This window comes from Euleptes europaea, chromosome 5 (assembly GCF_029931775.1).
Source record: "Euleptes europaea isolate rEulEur1 chromosome 5, rEulEur1.hap1, whole genome shotgun sequence".
Classification (NCBI taxonomy): domain Eukaryota; kingdom Metazoa; phylum Chordata; class Lepidosauria; order Squamata; family Sphaerodactylidae; genus Euleptes; species Euleptes europaea.
In genome coordinates, this window is record NC_079316.1 from 18,315,433 (window position 1) to 18,327,777 (window position 12,345).

General features: G+C 46.3%; 1 protein-coding gene across 1 annotated transcript in view; it reads left to right on the forward strand.

The window, feature by feature from the left end:
- The window catches only part of SPATA16 (spermatogenesis associated 16), a 171,165-nt gene that overhangs the window by 84,724 nt on the left and 74,096 nt on the right, over positions 1 to 12,345 (forward strand). The window lies entirely within an intron of this gene.

Here is a 12,345-nt window from a genome sequence, read left to right on the forward strand (position 1 = left end):
TGGGATTGGAACAACACCATGGGGAGAGAAAGGGCTCCTGCCTTTCCCCCCCTCCAGTCATTTTCCTACATGGAAACAATGCTGTGAGGAGTTATTTCCCCATTTTTCCTGCTCCACGTGCACAGAATGATCCTTGTGGAGTGTGGCCTCGGGGAACCTGGGTCCACAGAGATCACTACTGGTTTGGTGATATAGCCCCCAGAGAGCTCTACACTCTATGAATAATAATTTGCTGTTGGTCCCCAGTCCGAGGAATGATCGGCTGTCCTTGACAAGGGCCAGGGCTTTTTCGGACCTGGCCCCTGCCTGGTGGAATAGTCTTCCTAGTAACATCAGGGCCCTGTGGGACCCTAATGAGTTCTGCAGGGCTTGCAAAATGGAACTATTCCACCAGGCCTATAACTGAAGGCAGGTTTTACATCGTTGCTGGCCTCCCCATCCTCCTCCCCCCCCCACCTTCTATTGACATGTGAGGGTTTAACTGCCCATCAGGGTCTACAGTGGCTGTTATCATCCGGCTATGCAAATGCCATCTTGACATTTTATAGTTGTTCTAGGATTTTGTAGTTTTAGCTGATGTTTTCATGGTTTTGTGTTTTTTAAATGTTGTTACCCGCCCTGAGCCTGGCCTGGCTGGGAATGAGGGCAGGCTATAAGTTTAACAAAGTAAAAATAATAATAATAATAATTTGTGCATACATTTCAAGGTGGGAGTGGGTAGAGAGTAAACCAAGTTTATGAATGACACCACATGATTCAGGATGGTGAAAAGGGCTGAAGAGAGAAAGGGCAGTAAAATGGCAAATGAGGTTCAATATGAGAGCCAGTGTGGTGTAGTGGTTAAGAGCGGTGGTTTGGAGCTTTGGACTCTGATCTGGAGAACCGGGTTTGATTCCCCACTCCTCCACATGAGCGGCAGACACTAATCTGGTGAGCCAGGTTGGTTTCCCCACTCCTATACATGAAGCCAGCTGGGTGACCTTGGCCTAGTCACAGCTCTCTGAGAGCTCTCTCAGCCCCACCTACCTGGGAGCTCTCTCAGCCCCACCTACCTGTTGTGGGGAGGAGAAGGGAAGATGATTGTAAGCCAGTTTGATTCTTCCTTAAGGGTAGAGAAAGTCGACATATAAAAACCAACTCTTCTTCTTCATAAGTGTAAAGTGATGCTCTTCGGGGCAAAAACAAAAACCCTATGTGCAACTGGTAGGATCTAGGCTGCCTATGACTAACCAGGAAAGAGACTGGGGTGGGTAGTTCAGTGCCAAAGTCGGTCTGAAGCAGCTATGCAAAAGGAGAATTTGGTGAAGGATTGTAAATCAATTATCCAATATCCTAGGGCTGAGTCCCTTGAAAAGGCATTATCAGGAGTCGTGGGTACCTCACAGACCCAAAACCACATGAGGTGGGGAATCAAGAAATATTGCCTCTCCTCCCTCTTCCATCAGCAGAACTACTGTAGGATGCAGACCACTATAGCTATGAATTTATGGTGTAGAGTTCACATTGCCTCGTCTCAAGTACCATACCGGAGTTTGAAAAGGTGCAAAAAAGGAAAACCCATTTGTCAAACGATTGGCGCCTTTTCCCTGTGAGGTGGGGAGAAAGAGTGCATGATAGTAGGTTTACAAAATTATAAATGCTGAGGAGAAAGTGCATTGTTTTTCTCCTGCTGTTAGGATATTAGAACTTGGGGGTCACCCCATAAATTGATCAGCAGATTCAGAACAGATTTTAAAAGTACTTCTTCACACTGCATGTAGTTAATTTATGGCATTTGCTGTCACAAGTTGTGTTAATGGCCACTGGGCTTTAACAGGGAATTGGATAAATGCATGGGGTATTCAATCTATCAACAGTTATTGCCATGATAGCAGAGTGGAATCTCTATGTTCAGAAACAGTAGATCTTTGAAAGCTAGATACAGGGGAACCAACTATGGGGAATGACTTTTGCCTTCATGCCACGCCTTTGGGAATCCTAGGAGTGCCTGACAGGCAATTATTGGAAATGGGCTGTTGGTCTAATTCGGCAGGGCTCTTCTGTGTGTTCTCATAGTACCTTAGATGCAATGCAGGTCATCTGAGAGCACGGGCATTGAAGTGAATTTCAGAACATTGGGAGGGGCTATGGCTTAGTGGTAGAGCATCTGCTTGGCATGCAGAAGGTCCCAGGTTCAATCCCCGGCATCTAGGCAAATAAGTGATGTGAAAAACCTCTGCCTGGGACCCTGGAGAGACGCTGCCAGTCTGAGTAGACAATACTGACTTTGATGGACCAAAGGTCTGATCCAGTATAAGGCAGCTTCATATATTCATGTATTCATTGCTTCTGAAGATGTCAGAAAAGGCTGTGAGGGAGTTTCTTTGTTGGGTTTGTTTGGCTGATGGAGAGAGAGGGGGATGAAGAATTAGTAGAGAGGCTCAGAGCCTGACAGAAAAGCTAATGATTGTTTTCCAGTGAGATAGAGTCCCAGCCAGAGCTTGTGAGAGAACTGAAATAGGGAGTTACACTAGAATTATGGCAGGAATAACATGCCCATAAAGAGGGAATATTAAGGTTAATGTTACTACTGTAAATCTGTAAACCAGTGGTGTCCAGAAATATCTGCCTTTGAAATTAAGAGTCAAGGTCTGTTCTTAGATATACAAGCGGAGACCCTCATAAATTTTCAGATGTGCTCTTTTTGTGTGCAATACTTTTTTGGTGTCCATTCCACCTTCAGTTTCTCACATTTGCCCATTCATACTCAAGAAATATTTTTAAAACAGGCACATCATTTTGATATTCCCACATGTGCACAGCCTAATAATTGACCATTTCAGTTGTGCTGCCTTCTCCACTGAAATCCTCCCCCACCAGCATGACAAAGCCCCATTTCTCTTTAGGCCAAGTGCGTTGACAGTTTTCAGTGTGGCTGAGCAATTGGAATGAAACCTGCTCTTTGAAAAATGTGGGCCTTTTTCAAGTGACAAAACAGATTGTAGGAAACCATGACCAGCTCAGAAAATGGCTGCTTTAGCATTGGTGCTTCTTGTAAATAGTTGTCTGCAAATTTTCAAAGATATCTCCTGAAAGAGACAGAGGTCATTTATGCATGGGTACTTTCACTCACATTTGCCCCAGTCTGTCTCGGTTGTTCCTGGCAGTTATGCATGAGTTTGCCGTCCATTAGAGATGACCTCGCTGTCAGCCCTCACAAATCCCGTTCCTCTGTTAACCCGATTCTTCCCTCTTCCCTGAGCTCAGCCCAGATGAAATCCCATGCATAAGGCAAAGTGCGGGAACACAAAAGCTTGGTTTCTCTCACAGCCAATTACAAAGCAGTGTGTAAAGAGGCAGGGATTCAAATGCTTCCTGCTTCCTTGGGGCTCTTTCTGAGCAGAAGAAAGGCTTTTTAAAATGGAGGGTTGGATTTCTTCCCCCCCCCTTTTAGATTGCTCAGTTTTTTGTTTTTTGTTCTTAAAATGCTTTTTTATGCAGCAATTGGTTTTGGGAGGAAGTATGGTAAAGTTTGCAATGCTTATCTATGGAGGAGGGGGTGACCCTTTCCAGATCCCATAGAATCGGACCCCCTGACACAATCTTCACCAAACGTTGGGGTTCATGCAAGGAGAGTCCCTTGAAGCTAACCTGAAAATTTTGGAACTCAACCTCCAAAAATGCCCCCACAGGAACTTGGGGGGGGGGAGAATCCCCATAGACAATAAGGAACCTGAATTTTTTGGGTAATCCCGAAAATAAAGCCGAATACCGGAAGTTACTGGTATGGGTATTTGGCTTATTCTGGGTTTACCGAAAAAAATTGGGCAAATAAACCCAAACCCTAAATTTACAGAATTCCTTTTTTTTTTTTTTTTTTTTGGCACAACCCTACTAGGGAGCAGCACAACATAAATTTCTGGAAGCTGCAAAAAGGCTTCTTTATCATTACATACACCATCTAACCCTATTGTCTGTTTCCAGTGGTAGAGACATGTTAATGCCATGGAGTATGGATATAAACATAATGGAGACCAGCATCACCAGGTTTGTACCTCCTACAAGGAGTGAAAGTACAAAAGGACAGGAATATCATGGCCCATGGCCAAGAAGCCTTGAGTATATTCTATAGAGTTACCAACCTCAAAGTTGGGTCTGGAGCTTTCCTGGAATTACAAATGACCTCCAGACTCCAGCAACCACTTCCCCAGGAGGAAATGGCAGCTTCAGAGGGCAGACTCTATGGTATGCCATACAGTCTAGGAGGAACTAGACCCCAAATTCCACCACCCCCAGGTACTGCCCTTAAACCTTCAGGTATTTTCCACATCTGTGCAACCCTAAATTGTTATTTCTTTCTGATCTGAAAGAGCTCCCCTGCAATTCTACAGAAAGTAGAATCACCTTTTAAATATATCTTTTCCTCCTACCCTTACATTGTATTACCTTATATTGAGCCAGACCACCTGGCTCAGTATCGTCTGCTCAAGCAGAAGTTCTTCCCTGTCCTGTTACCTGTTTTAACGGAGGTCTTGCACATGCAAAGCATCTGCTCTCCCATTTAATTTGGGGCCTGGCCTTTCCTAAAACAGACTTTTGGAATTTTTCATGCTAACTGGGAACTTTCAAACATTTCCCTTTGCAACTGTGAAGCTGGAGAGGGAAGGGACGAATGGTGTAATCCTACTGATCAGTAGGGGTTGCCAGCTTCCAGGTGGTGTCTGGAGATCTCCTGCTATGACAACTGATCTCCAGCCGATAGAGATCAGTTCACCTGGAGAAATAGCTGCTTCGGCAATTCGACTCTATGGTATTTAAGTCCCTCCCCTCTCTAAACCCCTCCCTCCTTGGGCTCCACCCCCAAAATCTCCAGGTATTTCCCAACCCAGAGCTGGCAACCCTACTGATCAGTAACCAAAGTGGAGGGAGCAAAGAATGTGTTCTCTGCAAACAGAGAGCCTGAGCTGACCTGTAAAGCCCAGACTAGCCTGATCTCATCAGGCCTCAGAAGATCATGGAAGCTAAGCAGGGTCAGCCATGGTTAGTGTTTGGATGGGAGACCACCAAGGAAATCCAGGATCCCGATGGAGAGGCAGGCAACAGCAAACCACCTCTGAACATCTCTTGCCTTGAACAGCCCACAGGGTCACATTAAGTCAGCTGTGACGAAGGCAACAAAACTAAAAATAAACTAATCTATGAAGCCCTTGGGGGGGGGGTGGCTCAGTCTTCCATTGTCCCCAGGGAGGTGTTCCAAAAGGAGCCCATTGCAAAAGAGATCTAAGAAAGCTGCATTAGGATATGCTAAATCTCACTAGAGAGTCCACGCTGCCTATTATTTAATTTGACACCAGTACAATGACATCAGCATGCCAGCTGCTATTTCTATGCAAGACTTCTAATGGGTCCAGGATTTCATTAATTATTTGTTTTTAGAACAGAAATAACAGTTGAGCCAAACAGAGCTGGGCCAAGTATTGGAGCCTGGTTCAGTTACTAATTAATCTTTTGACAAAGCGAAACAATATGTTGTGGCTATTAGCACAATTTATTTCCTCAAAGGAGATGGCAACTGTGCGACGGCACCCAAGACGAAATTTCAGCTCCCACTAGTTACACGCTTTTGACCCAATGCCACAATCCATTTCGCCCTCGTAATATTAATCCCAGCTGCTCCTCAAACGGTCCTCCCTGCTTGAATAACTGTATGGCTGGAGCCCTGGTTCTTGTGTCTGGCATGTATCATTTCAGATTGAAGGAGGCTCATGTTATTGAACATTTCTCCATTCATGCTAGGTGTCAGGAGAAGGGCTCCAGCTGAGCCTTCTTGCTGACGTGCTGGGTTTTGATGAGAAGAGATGGAAGGTTGTATAGGAGAGCCTTAAGTCCAACCTACCACCTGCAGCCTGAAGGGGCACACAAGGGTGGACTGGGAGGTTAAAATGGCTCTGGAGCAAGCCAGACAGAGTGGCGTCTGCAGCTTTAAAAACCAGAGGTGCTGGGACCATTCAACTCATCAGTGCCAGCAATGGACATTGGCTCATCCTGCAAACAGGTGACAGACAGTACAGGGCGAGGCAACTGGAGAGCTGACCCCAGGTACCGTTGCAACTGAAGGGTCTGTGGCAAGTAGACACTGGCAGGGTTGCTGGGCTTGACTCTGCTTGCTCCTCATCACAACTAGCCATCCAAGGCCCACCGGGAACTTTGCCTGTAAGTTAAATGGCCAGTCCACCCCTGGTGGGACAGCCAGTGGTCTGATGAGATGACTTGGATATAGGCCCATAGCTAAGGGCAAAGAACAGAACTGTATGACAAAGGCAAATAGAAGACTGAATGTTGTTGTGTTTAGGTGTAGAAGTGCCCCCTTTACACCCACTCACACACACATACACACACATTGAGCCACACAGGAGACAGTGCCTCTCAGGACTATCCCATGCATCTGTGGTGATGATCCCATATGTCTTGGTGCTATTCCATGTAGTGTAGGGTTGCCATCCTCCAGGTACTAGCTGGAGATCTTCCACTATTACAGATGATCTCCAGTCAATAGAGATCAGTTCACCTGGAGAAAATGGCTGCTTTGGCAATGGGACTCTATGGCATTGAAGTCCCTCCCCTCCCCGAACCCCTCCCTCCTCAGGCTCTGCCCCAAAACCTCCCACCAGTGGCGAAGAGGGATCTGGCAACCCTAATGTAGTGTAACACAGCGGGCAGGGGCAACTTTATGTTTCTTTCTCACCCACCCAGGATGCAATTTGAGTGAAAGTTCCACAGGAATGGGTTCATCCATATTGTTGAAATTTTCACATACGTTGCAGTGACAGGACACAGCAACATAGAAATTGACTTTCATTTGGCTCAGTGCCAGCATGGGGGGCAAGTAATAGCTAAGAGACCTATCTAAAGGTGTAAGATACACTTGCTAAAGCTAAGGGGATCTGATCTGATGCAGACAGCCAGGGTGGTATAGTGGTTAGAGTGTTGGGCTAGGATCCGGGAGAGCCAGGTTTGAATTTCCACTCTGCCATGGAAGCTCATTGGGTGAGCTTGGGCCAATCACACTCTCTGTCAGTCTCAACTACTTCACAGGGTTGCTGCTGTGCAGATAAAATGGAAGAGGGCAGAACGATGTTGTAATCTGCTTTGGGTCCCCATTGGGGAGAAAAGCAGGGCATAAATAAACAAACAAAAACAATGCCCATATGCAAGACTGGTCGGGAGTGGTAGATGAGCTGTTCTGCAGAGCAAGTAATGAATCCTAAGAAGAAATGATATTGTCTTTCACTAGATACCTCTTCAGAGGGTACTGAATGGACATAGTACCCAACAAGGGTTGCCTACTATGACGCACCCCCCCCTTTCAACCTCTTCAATATCCTACTCACTTAGCCCGGCCGTATATGCTGAGGGAAAAGCGTTGGCCTGAGTATATTTGTGAGGAGATTATTTTCCTTCTCCTCCAGTCCCACACCAGTATTTACCTCAGAGAGAAATAGGACACATGAGGCTTTTTAACTTAAAAAGACATAACAGGTAAGTTTATTGAACAGAACTCACAGAGATTAGTTTTCAAGGAAAAGGCAGAATTTGGAGGGGAAACTCAGAGTCAGATTTATATACGCAAGATTACTTCAGAGAAATAGCTTAGATGTTTTCTTCACTCAAGTTAATTCAGTTCTCAGTTTCAGGCTTAGTTCTGTCCCTCAGAACTGTTACTCAGATTCAGACTCTCAGACTCTGTCCCCAGCCTAGCTCACAGGAGCGAAGGAAGTCTTGAGTTCCTTTCCCTCCTCAGAGAACTCACAGAAGTTTGGGGAAATATCCAAAATCCCTCTTCCAGTTCTCTCCCTGATTACCCCATCTCAGTGGCTGTAATCCTCCATACCTCCCTGCTACCGGAATAGCTCTACCTCAGAGACTAATTCCCCTTTGTGACCTGAGAATGGGCCCTCTCTAACCCAGTTCTCACTCCTGTCACTACCACAGGTTGTGTGTTTCAATAGCTTTGGCTTTCACAGAACCCCTCAGGTTCACAGAGGACCGTCTGGCTTCCGCTCAGTCTCACTACCAAGCTTCCAATCTATCACAGCCTTCTCTGGCTGGGTCCCAAGAGCTTCGACTACTTTCACAGCCTTCTATCCAGGCTGGGTCCCAAGCTTCCAATGCTTTTCTGTCTCTCAGAGCTCAGAGTGTCAGCTCCCTGGCTCCGCCCACTCTTGGTCTGTCAGCTCTTGCTGCAGATTAATCCCTTATCCATCACACCTACTTAGAATAAAAAATCCTGGTGTCTGGGAAAAGACAGAGCAGGTCTGGTAGTGAAGCCAAGAAGCAGATACAAGTGTTTTTGTGAGTTGTGGGGTTTGGATTGGTTTTGTTGTTGTTGTTTTTCAAGGTTGTGGCAGAGCTTGTTTTTTTTTTTTTTTTTTTTTTACCAAGTCCATTTGCACAATCCTGCGTTTTTGATGGATCTCTAAGGAGAGCCTAGCACAAAAGCGACCTGTTCATTCACCTGTAATCTACAGCTGTTTTTTAAAAAGCTTTCTCCTTTTCTGGCAACCGGCCAGTTTCATTTCCCCCCCCCAAAAAAAAAAAACACCCAAGCCAGTCTTTTTCTTTTTGATTGGCAACCTGTTATAACCAACTGGAAACCCAGGGAAACAGTGGGGGTTGCAGATCTGCATGGATTTTTGTGTAAAGTGCCTCGTTTCGCTCAGGAGCCCGAAAAGCAGGCCTTGTTTCCTCTCCATGCCTGATTTTTTAAAAAATGTCTCTAGTTGCTCTTTTCCCTTCATGTTTTCTCCTTCCAATCTGTCTATTAAGCCTCACTGTGGGGCAGGTGACGCACAGTGCAGTGATTGTCATTTCTAAAGGAGCTTTTTTCCCCCCAGCCTTGGTAGCGGTTGGTCTCGCATTCTATTTCTCTTGCTGCGACATTGCACTTTTGGAACAGAAACATTGCGACTTATTACTCTGAGATGGGTTTCTATTTTAATGGCAGCCACTGTACCTAAAAAAAAAAAAAAAGGAGGCTCCGGTCTGGCAGTTAATGTTCTAGTGCCTGCAGGAGATTTATTTATCTTTCCAAGCCCCACACTGCCCAAGTCGCCTGGGAATACGCACATTATCGAAACAGCATGCTCAGGCCCTTGTGTGACTGCCTTGTGCCGCTTCTCGATGGCTTCTTTTTATATGATAAAGGTTCAGAGCCAGCAGGTTGCAAAGAGAGTTCAAGACAGCCAGAAATATATTACTACCGCATTAAGTCACAGGGAAGTGTAAAGCAGGCAGTGGGATGGGAGGGACTGATCAGGCTTCTGGGCTGCCACAATTCGTCGTTTCCACGAGGGCATGAATATTCATCATCCAGCCTATGAAGATTCAGAGGTTATTCCTGTTAACTCCTCCCCCTGTTACGACCCACCCACACACAAAGATCTCAGCCAAAGATTATAAGAAATGCATGTGATACAACTTCCAGGGGGAGCCAGAGTGGTGTAGGGGTTAAGAGCGGTGGACTCTGATCTGGAGAACCATGTTTGATTCCCCACACCTCCACATGAGTGGTGGACTCTAATCTGGTGAACCAGGTTGGTTTCCCCACTCCTCCATATGAAACCTGCTGTGTCAACTTGGGCCAGTCACAATTCTCTCAGAATTCTCTCAGCCCCACCTACCTCACAAGGTGTCTGTTGTGGGGAGAGGAAGGGAAGGAGATGGTAAGCCGATTTGATTCTCCTTAAAAGGTAGAGAAAGTCGGCATATAAAAACCAACTCTTCTTTTTCTCTACCTAGGGTTGCCAACCTCCAAGTGGGGCCTAAAGATCCCCCAGAATTACAACTGATCTCCAGTTTCCCTGGAGAAAATGGCTGCATTGGAGGGCAGACTTTATGGCATCACATCTTTGCTGAGCTCCCTCCTCTCCCCAAATTTCACCCTCTTCAGGTTCCATCCCCAAGAATTTCTCAGTCCAGATTTGGCAACCTTAGCCCTACCACACTATTATATCAGGTATTTAGGGTTTCCAGCTCTGGGGGGGGGGGTCCTGGAGATCTGAGGGTGATGCTGGCGAGGGCAGAGTTTGGGGACAGGAGGGAGTTCAGTAGGGATGTGGTGCCACAGAGTGCCCTCTGAAGGTGCCATTTCCCTCCAAGGGAGCTGATCTCTGTAGTCCAGAGGTCCCTTGTAACCCTGGGAGTACTCTAGGCTCCACCTGGAGGTTGGCAACACTAAGTATTGCAGGGTTATATGCGTACATGTGTTATACATCCTTTTTACTTTGAAATATTACTATTTACACATGTGCCAGCAACCAAATTCATATCTGCATATTTATTCATGAAAATGAATTAGTTGCTTATAAAAATTGCCCAGTGCAGCATACAAAAACTGTAGAGGAATGGGTAATGAAAAAAGTGTGTGTGTTTGTGTTAAGTGCCGTCAAGTCGCTTCCGACTCATGGCAACCCTATGGGGGATTTTTCACGGAGTTTTGCAGCGGTTTCACAGCCGGTCTGCGTCACTGCAAATTTTTGGTTATTCATGGCTGCTCCAATTTTTTTCAGATTGAGCAATAAAAGCCGCGTTATAACTGGGGCAAGTCAAACCACTTTTGCGCCGTTCTTTCCTGTTGCTGCGCAGTTTTTGGCTCAGAGCTCCATGAAAAAAACTGCTTTTGTTCCTTGGTTCGGAACAATTGTCCCTGCCCATGCCGGCTAATTTCTCCTCCCCCAAGAACGTCGATTGCCTGGGGGAGTTTCGCGCTCGGACAAGAATACCGTCCTTTTTGCTGCCTGCCTGCCTGCCTAGAGTCCTGGCGCTACTCTCCCTCTGTTTCGGAGGCTGGTGGGTGGGCAGGCGGCACACCTTCCCCACCCCTCGCCCGGGATGGGCCTTGGAGCTGGGCCCACACCTCCAAGCCCAGGGGGACGTCGGATAGATGGCTCCAGGGGGAGACCAGCGGGGCCATGCCATGTGCGCCTCGCGTGCTGGGGGTGGTGGTGGTAGCAGCTTGTTCTAGGGCAGCTGGACCCGTGGGGGGGATGTTCAAGGGAAGGGGCTGTTGGTCCCTCTACCCCAGCGGGGAGGGGGGATTTTTGAGAATTCGGATGGGAAAAATGTGCATCCTGAGAGCGGAAAACCCAAGGCACACCTCTTGAACCGGCACAAGTTGGAGCTGCTCCATTCCCACTTTCAGCTAAACATTTCTCTGGGCACATGGATGCAATTCCTGCCCCCCCCCAATCCTGTCTGTCATTAAAGGGCAATGGGTTCCACACCTATAGAAAATAGAGGGAAGCTTTGAGGAAAGTGCTGCCTTGCCCCCGCCCCCCAATTTGGAATCTGACTGTTCCAAAAGCAGAACAGAGCAAGGGTGGAAGAAAAATGGAGGCGACTGGAGGGACTGGTGCTTGTTTTTTGCTCTGGGGCTGGTGAACCGCACGAGGTAATCTGCTGGGCGGAGTTGGGGCGGAGTTGGGGGCAGGCAGAAACAATGAGCCTGTTGGAAGGGGAGGCCTCCTGCAAAAGGGACAGACCAAACCATTGTCAAATACAGCGTGCTTTGTTCCCATGAAAAACCAAAACTACATCGAGATTGATGGGGATAAATCGCGGCCATGAAAAAAACATTTAAATCGGGGTGTGTGTTTTTTGGTCCATGGCAAAAGAGAAGCAAAATCTACCGTGAAAAATGCCCCTATGAATGAAAGTCCTCCAAAATGTCCTATCTTTGACAGCCTTGCTCAGATCTTGCAAATTTACGGCTGTGGCTTCCTTTATTGAGTCAGTCCATCTCTTGTTGGGTCTTCCTCTTTTCCTGCTGCCCTCAACTTTTCCTAGCATGACTGTCTTTTCCAGTGACTCTTGTCATCTCATGACATGACCAAAATACGATAGCCTCAGTTTAGTCATTTTAGTTTCTAGGGTCAGTTCAGGCTTGATTTGATCTATAACCCACTGATTTGTTTTTTGGGCTGTCCAGGGTATCCGTAACACTCTCCTCCAACACCATATTTCAAAGGAATCTATTTTCTTCCTATCAGCTTTCTTCACTGTCCAGCTTTCACATCCATACATAGTAATAGGGAATACGATGGCATGAATTAATCTAGTCTTGGTGGCCAGTGACACATCCTTACACTTTAAAAAAATTTCTAGCTCCTTCAAAAAGAAAATGAAAAAAGTAAATAAAATCATTTTTTTTAAAAAAAAAAAACACAATAATGTTAGTAGTTACAAAATATAACAAAACAGCACCCTTGCTGCAAACTCGAAGTGCTTTTGTAAATATATATAACCATCTGACAAAAACCACATTGTTCATACAGAATGGTAGGAGTCCCTCGACAGGCGTTCTGTAAA